This window comes from Callithrix jacchus, chromosome 4, assembly GCF_049354715.1.
Source record: "Callithrix jacchus isolate 240 chromosome 4, calJac240_pri, whole genome shotgun sequence".
NCBI classification, from domain to species: Eukaryota; Metazoa; Chordata; class Mammalia; order Primates; family Cebidae; genus Callithrix; species Callithrix jacchus.
Window position 1 is genome coordinate 136862320 of NC_133505.1, and position 14925 is coordinate 136877244.

A 14925-nucleotide genomic window follows, 5' to 3' on the forward strand; every position below is an offset into this window, starting at 1 on the left:
GTAATTACGTTGATGCTGGAAGATTGTATTTAAGTTGTGGGAAAAAGCATACAGAAATGCACAATTTGGCCAGGCACAGTGGCTCACACCTGTCAGCACTTTGGGAAGCTGAGGTGGGTGGATCACCTGAGGTCAGTAGTTAAAGACCAGCTGGCCAACATGGTGAAACCCCATCTCTACAGAAATACAAAAATTAGCTGGGCATGATGGTGGGTGCCTGTAATCCCAGCTACTCAGGTGGCTAAGGTGAAAGAATGGCTTGAATTTGGGAATCAGAAGTTGCAATGCGCTGAGGTTGCAGCATTGCACTGTAGCCTGGGTGACGGAGCAAGACTCATCTCAATAAAAAAAAAAAAAGCACAAGTGAAAAGGATAAGTAAAATTCCTCTACTCGTATATTTGAGTTGGAAATACCATTATGAACATATGATTTATTTTCAATATATATTACTTTAACTACTAAAAAGGCCTACAAGAGCAATAAGCACTCCTAGAACCCAGATTATTATTTCTAAATACTATTTCCAAAGGAACCAGCTCTCCTTGGAGAAGTGACTGATTCCAGGCCTAGAGCAAGAAGTGAATAAAATGAGCCTGAGACATCTGCACATTAGAAATTTAAGCAGCTATTAAATTATTGTTGTCATGTCAAAGGAGTCAGGAACCTTCATGAAAATGCTCCTGGCTGGGTGTGGTGGCTCACACCTGTAATCCCAGCACTTTGGGAGGCCGAGTTGGGCAGATCAGCTGAGATCAGGAGTTCAAGACCAGCCTGACCAACATGGTGAAACCCTATCTCTATTAAAAATACAAAAATTAGCTGGGCATGGTGGCACATGCCTGTAAACCCAGCTACATGGGAGGCTGAGGTAGGAGAATCACCTAAACCTGGAAGGCAGAGGTTGCAGTGAGTCGAGATTGCGCCATTGCACGGCAGCCTAAAGGACAGAGCAAGACCCTGTCTCAAAAAGAAAAAAAAATGTTCCCACTGGACAAAGATGGGACAATTTAACCATTAATATGAATAATATCTGTAATGGATTGAAACACTGATAATGTATTTAAAACCGTGAATTTGTAATGATACAAAAACACAACCATAGGACCACCATTGAAAGGTGCTCAGTGAACAATATTTTGAAAACTGGTGCATAAGAGAGCAACAACAAAGCCAGGTATTCATCCTCTCCTTCTTGTCTGAAATAGATCTCAGGAAAATAACATAGTTGATGAGTTTTTAATAGACGTATTTGACTAATGTGTAGAAAAGGAATGGAAGATTTGGATTATCATGAGATGAACATTATGATCAGGTTATTTAGCATTTCTGTGTCTCTGTTACTTTTTTCCTACTGTACCCGTCACAGCCTAAGTGGGTGCATTACAGTTGTCTGCCTCTGGTGTGCTTCTAGTTCTGCTTGTATCTTCTGTTTCTCTTGTGATCGTGTTATATCATTTGGTTCATAAGTATTGCTAATATATTTAGTGTGAACTGCCCCCCATAGCATTACAAGCTGCCCTTCACTGTGGTATTTATTTTTGGCTGGCTTTCAACCTTGCTGATATTAAGATTTCTACATCTGCTTTCTCTTTGATAGCATTTGTCTGGTATACTTTTGATCACCCTGTTATTTTGAATTGTTCTGAATGATTTTGGTTTTAAGTGTTTGTTTCTTGCTTCTCTGGCTTTACTAACAAAATGTCACTCACAGCATCTCAACATTATTCAAACACACACATCATAGGCAACGGCCCCAACAAATGAGCACTTACTGTGGCCATCAAAGCCATGCTGCAGGGAGCAGTGTCCTCTCTCCTTCTGCCCCTTGAGCGTCTCCATTTCTTCTTTTCTTGCATCTCACGAACGCCCCTGAGAGTTATAAAATGTGCAGAAACAAAATCGCCCTTGAGGAGTCACCCTACCTTGTCAACAAGGAAAAGTCTTTGATGTCTGAGAAACAAATAGAAAGTACACTGCTTGTTGCCACCCCAGGGATGCCAGTTTACTCACCACACTTGTCTGTTCAGTGCTCAGCCTGTCCATCCCCTTGGTCCTTGCAAGGCCTGAGCAGAAAGAAAAAGGCAAGGAAGATGCTCCAAGCATGGCAGTATCTGGCACTGGGGAAATTAGTGCTGACCCAAATTATGGGCAGAAATCTGCAATAATAAGCCAGCCTCTCTTTAAGGGTAGAAGGAAGGAAAGGAGAGAAGACTTTCGGGAAAAGATCTAAGCTCTGTTTATAAGCAGTTTGACTAAGATGCCGCCTAGAAACCTTAATAATAAATCCTGCTCTTATTCCTGGAGCTTTCGGAAATTTTGAATATATTATTAGGTGGCGATCAGATGTAAAACTTGATTAAAACCAGGTTTTGAGGGCAGAAATATCATCTGTGTCTGTCTCACAGGTCATCTGGTTTGGGGCTCAATATCAGTTTTTAAAAACATAATAGGACTGAGGACTTCTGAAAAGACGAACAGAATAAAACTTATCCACGAGATAATCATTAAGAAATCCACTCTTCCAGAGCACCGCTCTCTTTCCTGGAAAACTTGATAATGTAGCTTGGGTGTGGACCAGCGGCATGAAGTTCCTAGGAAAGGAAATAAAAGGGCTGGGACCTAAACAGTTAGCATGGATTGGACACAACTTCCTGAATTTAGCTCCTCTTTGTCTTCATGAGTCTAACGTGACTTACTCTAATTGGCCAAAGAGTACCTCTTTTACACCTATTGTCTTACTCTAGTAAAATGGCTGTTTATTTCATTTTCATTTTTTTTCTTAAATACATTCAAAGCCTCATTTCTGAAAAGATTTGGTGTCTGGGAGCTTAGAAGGGAGAAGTGATGGATGTTTTCACTGTAATTATCTTATATTTTGTAGCTATGAACATTCTGAGCACTGGCTAGAGTTATAACACTCGAGCATCTGTACTCATGGTAGCTCGTATACATATATTTATCAACACCTGCATCCCATGGTGTATGCTTTTATTCTATTAAACAGAACTAAGGAAACAAAGAATGAAAGTAAGAAGCCAATAGAAGAGTCACACAACTGGACATAGCAATATGATAAGCTCAAAAGATATTTTACAGTCTCTACTATAAAAATTACACTCCAGACGCACCCAGTAAGCAATGAGCTATGGAACATAAAGAATGATAGGATTGAAGGCACCCAGAAAGATCAGTCTTAGGGTCAGTTCTTTATGAAAAGAGCATTTTCAGAGAAGTCATATTTCTGAGTAGAACGTGACATAATACTGAAGGTTATCCAGGGAAAAACAAAAACAGAAAAACCAGACTCTGGCCATTTAGTGTTCCCAAATAGTCTCACCGAGACCCACAAGCTCTGAGGAAGTCCAGGCATAAGCTTTATGGTAACAGCCTAAAGGAGGGTTTCCCATTTACATCATCCAACCCTGATCAATCACAGGGTTTGATGCTAAACAATATGGTGCTCCCAGGAATGAAGTAATAGGAAATATGTGGGGATGGAGATGCACTGGAGCACCCAAATAGCTCTGCAACAGGTACATACAACTATGGGTATAGACTGGAGTCACAACATTAGCTAAGATTAGAAACCAAAAGGAGGCATAAGGACAGAACGTTGAATAAAACTATTTCTAAAGACAGTCACAAAAGTAACATTTTTGGACACTGCATTTAACATCTTTCAAAGCTTTACCCCTCCTGTTCTAAGCTATCAAAACAGGGTCTACCCCCAAGTGCCCTTACTCTTTTGCTGTAGTGCTAAAGGACTAGGAAGAGAGAGGAGGAAGAAAAGCTGTAGAAGCAGTTATGCCTGCTAAATAGTAGTCTCCCCCATTTTATATGTTTATTGAAATAGATGTCACATAACATGAAATTTACTCATTGAAGTTTATAGTATATTGGTTTTTAGTGTATTTCCAGAGATGTGCAACTATTACCACAATTTAAGACTATTTATATTACGCCAAAAAGAAACTGCATACACATTAGCGGTCACTCTCCATTCCATCCTCACCCATTGTTCTATCACCTGTCCAAGCAATCACTAATCTGCCTTTTGTCTCTGTGGATGTACCTATTCTGAACATTTCATATGAATGGTGTTGTACACATATGGTCTTTTGTGTCTTTCTCTTAACAAAATGGGTTTAAGCCTCATCCATATTATAGCATGGATAAATACTTCATTCTTTTTTATGACCACATAATATCTCAGTGTATTAACATACCACATTTTGTTTATATTCATTTATCTGTTGATGGATTTCAGTTGTTTCTGCTTTTCGGCTATTATGAATAATGCTGTTATAAACATTCATGTACAAGTTTTTATGTAGACCTGTTTTTATTTCTCTTGGGTATATACTTACAGTGGTATGGCCGGTAATATGATAACTCTCTTTTTCATCTTTTGAGGAGATGCCAGTTTTCTAAAACAGCAGAAACGTTTTATATTCCCAACAGCAGTGAATGCAGGTTTGAATTTCTTCACATTCTTGCCAATACTTGCTATTCTCTGTCTTTTTGATTATTGCCATCCAAATGGGCATAAAGTGGTATCTTATTATTTGATTTGCATTTCCATTGTGGACAGGGACACATCTCTGTATGCGTCTATGGGCCATTTGCATATTTTCTTTGGAGAAATATCTGTTTAAACTCTTTGCCCTTTTATAAATTTGGTTGTTTTACACTGTTGAGTTGGAAGAGTTATTTACATATTATTGATTCTACATCCTTTCAACTTTCTTGATAGTGTTTTTTGAAGCACAGATGGTTTAAATTTTGATGAAGTCTAATTTATCTAGTTTTTTCTTTGGTTGAGTATGTTTTTGGTGTCATATTGAAGAAACCACTGAATAATGCAAGGACACTCAAAATTTCATCTATTTTTTTTAAAACTTTTATAATAATAACCCGTACATTTAGATCTTTTATCTATTTGAGATAATTTTTATATATGAGGTGAGGAAAAAAATCAAATTTCATCGTTAGCATGCACATGTTGGTCCAGCACAATTTGTTGAAAGATTATTATTTCCCTGATTGAATGGGCTTAGCATACTTGCTAAAAATTCACTTAATCCTAGAGGTGAAGATTCCTTTGTAGGCTTTCAAGTTTATTCCGTTGATATATACTTGTGCCAGCACCATGCAATCTTAATTTCTGTAGCTTTGTAGTAAGTTTTGAAATAGGAAGGTGTGAGTCCTCCAACTTTGTTATTATTTTTCAAGATTATTTTGGCTATTCTGGGTCTCTTGTGCAATTGTTAAGGAAAGAATACAGAATAATCTGATCCTGAGGGCTCTACAGATGTGTTAGGTCTAGTGAGTTTATACTATTATTCAAGTCCTCTTTTTTTAAAACTGATCTTCTGTTTAGATGTTCTGTTCCTTATTGAAAGTGAGCTACTGAAGCCTCCAACTATTGTTGTCTGCTTCTCTCTTCAGTTCTGTCTATCACTTCATGTATTTTGGGCTCTGTTGTTTCATGCATCTATGTTTATAGTTGTTATATCTTCTTGACATTTTGACCCTTTTATTATAAAATGTCCTTGCCTAATGCTAGTAACGACTTGTGTTTTAAAGCCTATTTTTCTGATATGAATATAGCCACCCCAGCTCTCTTTGATTACTGATTTTGAAGGGTATGTCTTTTTCTGTCCTTTCACTTTCAACTTACTTTCATTTTGGATCTCAAGTGAGTCTTGTATAGACAGCATATAATTAGAGTAAGTTTTTTTCTCTATTTTAACAGTCTTTGCTTTCCTTTGCATCTCATTTTTTTTTCTTCCTGAAATAGGCATTTGTTCATAAGAAATATGGGTAAACTACCTTTTATTCAAAACTTTAGTTTAATTACAGAAAGAGAAGAGGAAAGACAGATTTAACCAGTCTATCTTTCTTAGGTCACCTGGGGTGAATACAAAGCAAAAATCACTTGGCCAAATCTTGCCGTCCTCTGATTTAAATTTGCATAAAGACTTCAACTGATAAACTAATCCAGCTACTGGTGTAAAGCTTTGTTACAACTCACAAAAACAGAAACTTGAAAGGGTTTCTGCAGACTGAAGTGTCATTTGTTTTTGGTTTCCTGGATTTGGTTTGGAATTCTTTGGTGGCAGCCAAAACAGTTATCCACTGTAGGCTTAGCTTCAATTGGTATTAATTCGGCTGTGGCATAGGAGCAAGCTTCAGGGATGTGTTCTGTGGAAGGATTCCCTGGAATTTTAGTATTATATTCTAAGTCTATATTGGATATCTGCTCTCCTGAAGAATCTTTGCCTTTTTTGTAGATCTTAAGACAATGACATTGGTAAAATTATTTTAGCAGTAATTTCCATCCTTATAGGAAACTCCAATCTTGATTAGCTGTTTACATTTCCAATAATCAGACAAGTAACAGCCATCTGGGTCAGGCATTTTTTTTTTTCTTGACTCTGCAGAATTCTGTTTACATGCTTTATACAACCTAGTGAAGTTCAGTTCATATTGTGCTGTATCCTTTCCTTAGCAATTGCATGAGAGATGCAGCGTTATGAAACTTCACTGCTTCCAGCACATCCTCTTCTGGAAACTCTTTATTAGTCACAAGTTTCTTGTGGTACAAGAAATAAGACAAAAATAGGCGATTTCTTTTTCTTGCCCTAGTGTAAGTCCAGCTCTGGCTTCTCCTGGAGGCAGAAACAACAGAAGAAAACTTGATGCTTTTGTGAGTCTGGGTGCACTCCTTGCTTAGTTGGAACCATTGGGCTGCAGCCATCTTGAGTTACTACCTAAAATTCTTTTTCAATAGATAAGCTTAGACTTATTGAAATGAAAATATCTTTTCTTTGATTCTAGGTATGCCATATTACCTGTGTGTTATTTTGGAATTTTTAGGGCTTCAAAATCCTTAACAATGTGATCCATTTCTTGTCTTATTTGCATAGGTCTGACAGTTAAAGAGAACTTGCATTGTTCTATAATTTTATTAATATAACTCAGTAATTCTATACTTATGGAATATAAACTTTTAAATAAATATTATATGTATAATTTTATATTCCTACCTTTTTAAGTAAATATCAATGCTTTCTATTTTAAGAAATAAATTTGTATAATACTTCCTTCTACTTCTTCCTTGCCATCAAATTTAAATTATTTATTTTTTTGGTGGAGGAGGATATCTTTGTACTATGTAATATAACATTATTTAATGATTAAAAAATCAGATAAATATGCTTATGCTTCTTTTATCTGATTTTTTAACATCATTAAATAATGTTATATTACCCCTTACCTCTCCTCCTGTCTTCATTGTTGGGGTATATAACATTTATATTCTCTCCTGTTACTATATTGCTCATGTTTGTTTTAGTCTTAGGTCTGCAATTAGATACATTCAAAATGTCCCAGCAAGCATTTTGCTATAGTTACCCACCGCTTTTTTTTTTTTTTTGGTTTATTTGAGACAGGGTCTCACTCCTGTCACCCAGGCTGGAGTTCAGGAGCACCATCATGTCTCACTACAGCCTCAACTTCCTGGGTTCACTTGATTCTCCTACCTCAGCTCCTGAGTATCTGGGACTACAGGTGTGTGCCACCACGTCCAGCTAATTTTTTGTATTTTTAGTAGAGATAAGGTTTTGCCATGTTGCCCAGGTTGGTCTCAAATTCCTGGGCTCAAGCAATCTGCCTGCCTTGGCCTCCCAAAGTGCTGGGATTACAAGTGTGAGCCACCGCACCTGGCCATGATTTCTTAGTAGAGACAGATAGATAATTAGCATCCCACCAAAATAAAACAAAAATAATAGGAAAAAGGCCGTAGTATTTAAGGCCAAAGAAGAAATCTGAGATTTCTTAGAAATAATTTTTAGAAATAATATTTCTGGATTTCTTGCATACTCAAAAATTGCTTTTATGCTGGTTATATATTTGAATGGCAGTACATGAGTATAAAATCATTGAATCTTTTTTTTTTTTTTTTTTGAAGGCTTTGTAGATCTTGCTTCTCTGTCATTGAATACTGGTGTGAAGTGTGTGAAGCCACCCTGATTTTTCCCCCTTAGAAATAACTGTATAGTTTTGCTTTGTTTTCCAGATAATTCTTTAATATTCAACTCTGATACTTTAATAGACTATATCTTGGTTTCGGTTGTTTTAGATCAATTTTTCCTGGTGTAAAGTGAGCACTTTTGATATTATTGTACTTTTGTCTAGAAAATGTTCTTGCATTATAGCATTCAAAAATATATATAAGTTGACAAGTTGTATATTTTAATGGGATACAAAGCAATGCTTTAATTTATAAATACAATGTGGAATAATTAAAGCTAATTAGCATGTTCATCTCCTCAGATAATTATTATTTTTTGTAATGAGAACATTCAAAACCACTCCAAGTGATTCTGAAATGTACACTACATTATAATTTATTACAGTACCCATTTGTACAATATGTCACAAAGTAAAGACAACAACAAAAATCAACTTAATCTTTCAGTTTAATTGAAGCTTTGTACCCTTAGACCATCACTTTCCCATTCCTCATACCTCCAGTTTCTGGTAACTACCATTCTACTTTCTGCTTTTTAAAATTATATTGTTTTAGATTCCACATATAAGTGAGAACACATGGCATTTGTCTCTTTGTGCCTGGCTTATTTCACTTAGCATGATGTTCTTCAATTCCATCTATTTTGTCATAAATTACTAAAATATATATATGTGACACAGTCTCACTCTGTCACCCAGGCTGGAGTGCAATGGTACAATCTCAGCTCACTGCAACCTCGACCTCCAAGGTTCAAGTGATTCTTATGCTTCAGCCTCCCAAATCGCTGGGACTACAGGCGTGTGCCATCATGCCCAGCTAATTTTTGTATTTTTTAGTAGAGATGAGGTTTCACCATGTTGGCCAGGCTGGTGTCAAACTCCTGACCTCAGATGATCCCCACATCTCGGCCTCCAAAACCACTGGGATTATGGGCATGAGCCACTGTGCTTAGCTCAAGATTTATTACTTTTATACCAAATTCATTCCATGCTGTTACCATTAAAGGATGATGAATTTTGTCAAATGCTTTATCTGCATCTAATAAGATGATTATGTGATTTTTGTTCTTTATTTTTTTAAGTGGTAAATCACATTTATTGATTTGTATGTGTTGAAACATCTTTGCCTCCCAGGGATAAATCCCACTTGATCATGGCAAATAGTGTGTTGAACTCAGTTTACCAGTGTTTTGTTGAACGTTTTTGCATCTAAGGTCATCAAGGATATTGGCCTGTAGTTTTCTTTTCTCGTGATGGCTTTGTCTGGCTTTGGCATCAAGGTAACTGTGGCATCATAAAAAATTTTAAAGTATTCCCTTCTCTTTGACTTTTTGGAAGACTTTTGGAGAATTGGTATTAGTTCTTTAAATGTTTGGTAGAATTCAAATTTTCTGGAGGAGCACGGTTGTTTATCTGAGATCTTCTTTTTTGATGTAGATAATCCTTGCTTATAATAATTGCTTAAAGCTTTCCTCTTAGAACTGTGTTTGTGACATTTCGTAAGTTTTGATATGTTGTGTTTCCATGTTTGTCTCAAGATATTGTTTCAATTTCTTTTTAAATTTCTTCATTGACCCATTTGTTGTTCAGGAGAATGTTTAATTTCCACGTATTTGTAAACTTTCCACACTTCTTCCTGTTATTGACTTCTAGTTTCATGCCATTGTGATCAGAAAATGGTACTTGATATGATTTAAGTTTTCTTAACTTTGCTAAGAGTTTTCTTGTGGCTTAACATATCATCTATTCTGAAGAATGTTCTGTGTATACTTAGAAAGAATGCATATTCTGTTGCTGTTAAATTTAATGTTCTGTAACATCAGTTCCATTGATCTAAAACATTGTTTGAATCCAATGTTTCCTTGTTAATTTTCTGTCTGCCCATTGTTGATGATAGGGTGTTGAAGCCCCCTACTATTATTCTATACAATCTATTTCTTTTTTCAGATTCTTTAACATTGGCCTTACATATTTAGGTGCTCAAATACTGGGTGCATAGATATTTACAATTTTTATATCCTCTTGATGAACTGATCCCTTGACTACAGTTTTAAATTTAAAGTATATTTTATCTAAGAATAGCTATCCTTGTTTTCTTTTGGTTTCTTTATGTGAAGTATCTTTTTCCCTACTTTCACTTTTAATATATATTCTATTTTTTAAAATATTCTTTTTGATAGAGAGAAATTCTTACTACATGGTCCAGGCTAGTCCTGAACTCTTGAACTCAAACGGTCCTCCCACCTCAGCCTCCCAAAGTGCTGGGATTACAGGTGTAAACCACCACGCCTGACCCTAGTCTTTAGTCTTAAAAGTTAAGTTAGTCTCTTGTCTGCAACATATAGTTGGGTCTCACCTTTTTTCTAAAACAAACAAAAAATTTTTCCCATTCTGTTGGTGGCTGATTCACTCTAGTGACTGTTTCTTTTGCTGTGCAGAAGCTGTGGAATTTGATTAGGTCCCATTTGTCTATTTTGGCTTTTGTTGCCAATGCTTTTGGTGTTTTGGTCATGAAGTCCTTGCCTACTCCTATGTCCTGAATGGTTTTGCCTAGATTTTCTTCTAGGGTTTTTATGGTGCCAGGTCTTATGTTTAAGTCTTTAAGCCATCTGGAGTTAATTTTAGTGTAAGGTGTCAGGAAGGGGTCCAGTTTCTGCTTTCTGCACATAGCTAGCCAGATTTCCCAACACCATTTATTAAACAGGGAGTTCTTTCTTCATTGCTTGTTTTTGTCAGGTTTATCAAAGATTGTATGGTTGTAGATAGGCTGTGTTGCCTCAGATGCCTCTGTTCTGTTCCATTGGTCTATATCTCTGTTCTGGTACCAGTACCATGCTGTTTTGATTACTGTAGCCTTGTAGTATAGTTTGAAGTCCGGTAGTGTAATGCCTCCTGCTGTGTTCTTTTTGCTTAGAATTGACTTGGCTATGCAGGCTCTCTTTTGGTTCCATATGAAGTTCAAGGTGTTTTTTTCCAGTTCTGTGAGGAAAGTCAATTGTAGCTTGATGGGGATAGCATTGATTCTGTAAATTACTTTGGGCAGTATAGCCATTTTCACGATATTGATTCTTGCTAACAATGAACATGGAATGTTTCTCCATCTGTTTGTGTCCTCTCTTATTTCGTTGAGCAGTGGTTTGTAGTTTTCCTTGAAGAGGTCCCTTACGTTCCTTGTAAGTTGTATTCCTAGGTATTTTATTCTCTTTGTAGCAATTGTGAATGGCAGTTCATTCTTGATTTGGCTCTCTTTAAGTCTGTTATTAGTGTATAGGAATGCTTTTGATTTTTGCCGTTGATTTTATATCCTGAGACTTTGGTGAAGTTGCTTATCAGTTTCAGGAGTTTTTGGGGATTTACAAGAAAAAAACAAACAAGCCCATCCAAAAATGGGCAAAGGATATGAACAGACACTTTACAAAAGAAGACATACACATGAGGCCAACAAACATATGAAAAAATGCTCATCATCACTGGTCATTAGAGAGATGCAAATCAAAACCACATTGAGATACCATCTCACACCAGTTAGAATGGCGATTATTAAAAAATCTGGAGACAACAGATGCTGGAGAGGATGTGGAGAAATAGGAACACTTTTACACTGCTGGTGGGAGTGTAAATTCGTTCAACCATTGTGGAAGACAATGTGGCAAGTCCTCGAGGTCCTAGAAATAGAAATTCCATTTGACCCAGGAATCCCATTACTGGGTATATATCCAAAGGATTATAAATCATTCTACTATAAGGACACATGCACATGAATGTTCATTGCCGCACTGTTTACAATAGCAAAGACCTGGAACCAACCCAAATGCCCATCAATGATAGACTGGTCTGGGAAAATGTGGCATATATACACCATGGAATATTACGCAACAATCAAAAATGATGAGTTCGTGTCCTTTGTAGGGACATGGATGAATCTGGAGAACATCATTCTCAGCAAACTGACACAAGAACAGAAAATGAAACACCACATATTCTCACTCATAGGCGGGTGATGAACAATGAGAACACATGGACACAGGGAAGGGAGTACTACACACTGGGGTCCATTGGGGGGAATAGGGGAGGGACAGCGTGGCGGGGAGCTGGGGAGGGATAGCATGGGGAGAAATGCCAAATGTGGGTGAGGGTGCAGAAGGCAGCAAAACACACTGACATGTGTGTACCTATGCAACTATCTTACATGTTCTGCACATGTACCCCAAAACCTAAAATGCAATAAAAAATAAAAAAATTAAATAAATAAACAAAAAACCATTCTGTCATTCTATATTTCTTTCTTGGAAAATTTAATCCATTTACATTCAAAGTAATTATTTTTAAACAAAAAATTGCTAACACCATTTCATTACTTGTTTTCTGGTTGTTTTGTAGGTATTTTGATTCTTTTTTTCCTTGGTTGCTGTCTTCCTTTGTGGTTTGATGTTTTTTTCTAGTGGTATGCTTTGACATTTTTCTATTTTTGTTTTATTTATCTACTATATATTTTTGCCATTTTGAGATCATGAGAACAAGCAAAAGCATCAAATATATAAACATGCACACTGGAAAGGTAGAAAGGGTTTGGACTCTTGATTTCATTGATGAGCTGCTTAATTAAGTATGCAACTCCAGGCTTCTTGTATTTTAGCACAAGTCAAGAATGAGATTGTCATCTCAGAATCTCTTCTGCAACTAGGACTTTTATAACAGAATAATTTGCTATTTGACCCATTTGTGTGCCCTTTCTACTGGAATCTAAGACAACCACTTGTAATTGTACTCCAAGGAGCTTTCAAGACCAGTGACCATTGGCCCTAAATCTTGGCTATTTTCTTCCATGTAAAAATAAAATAGTTTAAAACATTAATAACCATTATTATTCTTTGTAGAATATTTCCTTGACTGCTATGATTTTTCTTGGAAACTTTTTTCTTCTTTTGCTCAGGGGTCTCTCTAATTTGTATTGCTGCATGTCATTCCATTTTTTAGCTAGAAGAGTCTTTGTCCTCTTACTTGTCTGTTTATGATTGCATGCTTTGTCATTATGCAGTCCTATCCCAGTGCTCATGGGAACAGATGTTGTTGCCTAAGCTCTTTCCCCAATAAAAGAAATGAAACAAAATTGGCATAAAAAAGAAAAAATTTTCTGGTTTCAAACTTATTTTAAACATCAAACCCAGATGTTCAAGCTTAACCAGATATCATTAAATGGATGAGTTTAATTCTCTATCACTTTGTGAGACATTTTATTCAGCTTTCTGAAATGGCATGAATAAGGCTTATTTTACAAGTAACCCCAAATCACTATTTAGCTATCTCAGATTGTTTTGGAAATAGTTGCTTTGTAAGTAACTCTCTAAAGATGTGTTCTTTGTCCTTGGTGTGGACTGAATTATGTCCCCTACTCCAAATTAATATGTAGAGGTCTTAATCCCCAATGTGACTATATCTGGAGACAAGATGGTTAAGAGGCAATTAAGCCTTAGTAAAGTCAAAGGTTGTGGCCCTAATCTGATAAGACTGTTGACTTATAACAAGGGAAGATCTCTCTCATCCTTTCTCTCTCTTTGTCTTTCTCTCTCTCTCTCTGTATGTGTGTCTCTCTCTCTCTCCTTATGAGGACAGAGCAATAAGGCAGCCATCTGCAAGACAGAAACAGAGCCCTCATCAGACCTGAATTGGCCAGCACCTTGATCTTGGATTTAGCAGCCTTTAGAATTGTGAGAAAATAAAATTCTATATTTAAATTACCCAGCCTTATATTTTGTTATGGTAGACCAAAAAGACTAAGACAGTCCTGGTGTACGAGTCATTTAGTCTCATGACCACACTGACCTGATTTAAGGCATTTTAGTAATAACAGAAAAATTGGTTTCAAGTAGTTCTTGTCATTCTTTTAATTTACTTTTAAAATTAGCAGAATAATTTCACTGCTGACAGATTAAGAAAAACTGTAAGTCAGAGACCATTAATTCCCTATCCATCAATTACTATTCTGAATACCTCTCAATGCCAACTCTCCACTCTAGATCAAACTTTCTGGTACATCTTCATATCTAATTTACTCAAAATGTTATAGAAATATTAAGTTTTAATTTAAAAAAATTGACTTAAAAATTTTTAATTGAAATTATAATGTACATACAGTAAAATCTATAAATTTCAAGTATAAAACTTGATGAACTTAATATAAATATATAAACCCAGCAAATAAACAATCAGATGAGTTTATAGAACATTTCTAGCTATCTAGGAAATTCCTTTCTGCCCCTTGCTGCTGGTACTCTGGAAGTAAACACTATTCTGTCTTGTATTTCCATGGATTAGTTTTGTCTCTTCTTAAGGCAAAAATGGAATTATACAATCCATACACTTATATCTATGACATTGACAAGTGATCAGCCTCCATGACCCAAACATCTCTCATAGGCCCCACCTTCAATATTGGGGGAATACAATTTCAGCATGAGGTTTGGAAGGGACAAACATCCTAACCATAGCAGCATATAAATGATCAAAAGAAATGGTGAATAGAAACAGGCCCTTTACCATTGTCTCAGTACGTGATTTAGAATATAAGACCTGCCAGGCCAGAGGAGCACAAAACCTGGACTCAATGTGTTCTCTTAAATTAAACTTTATATTTTAATTTTATATACAGAGAACACCACAAAGATATTCCTCAAGAAGAGCAACCCCAAGGCACATAATCGTTAGATTCACCAGGGTTGAAACAAAGGAGAAAATACTAAGGGCAGCCAGAGAGAAAGATCAGGTTACCCACAAAGGGAAGCCTATTAGACTCACAGCAGAAACCCTATAAGCCAGAAGAGAGTGGGGGCCGATATTCAACATCCTTAAAGAACAGAATTTTTAGCCCAGAATTTCATATCCTGCCAAAC

At 36.4% G+C, this 14925-nt stretch overlaps 1 long non-coding RNA gene across 1 annotated transcript in view; it reads right to left on the minus strand.

The window, feature by feature from the left end:
* Positions 1–14925, minus strand: part of LOC118152985 (uncharacterized) — an 89185-nt gene that overhangs the window by 12041 nt on the left and 62219 nt on the right. The window contains exons 3-4 of the long non-coding RNA XR_004742079.3: positions 2012–2064; positions 1774–1870 (exon numbers count right to left, since the gene is read on the minus strand). This is a non-coding gene — a long non-coding RNA (uncharacterized LOC118152985). The remainder of the gene's footprint in view (positions 1–1773; positions 1871–2011; positions 2065–14925) is intronic.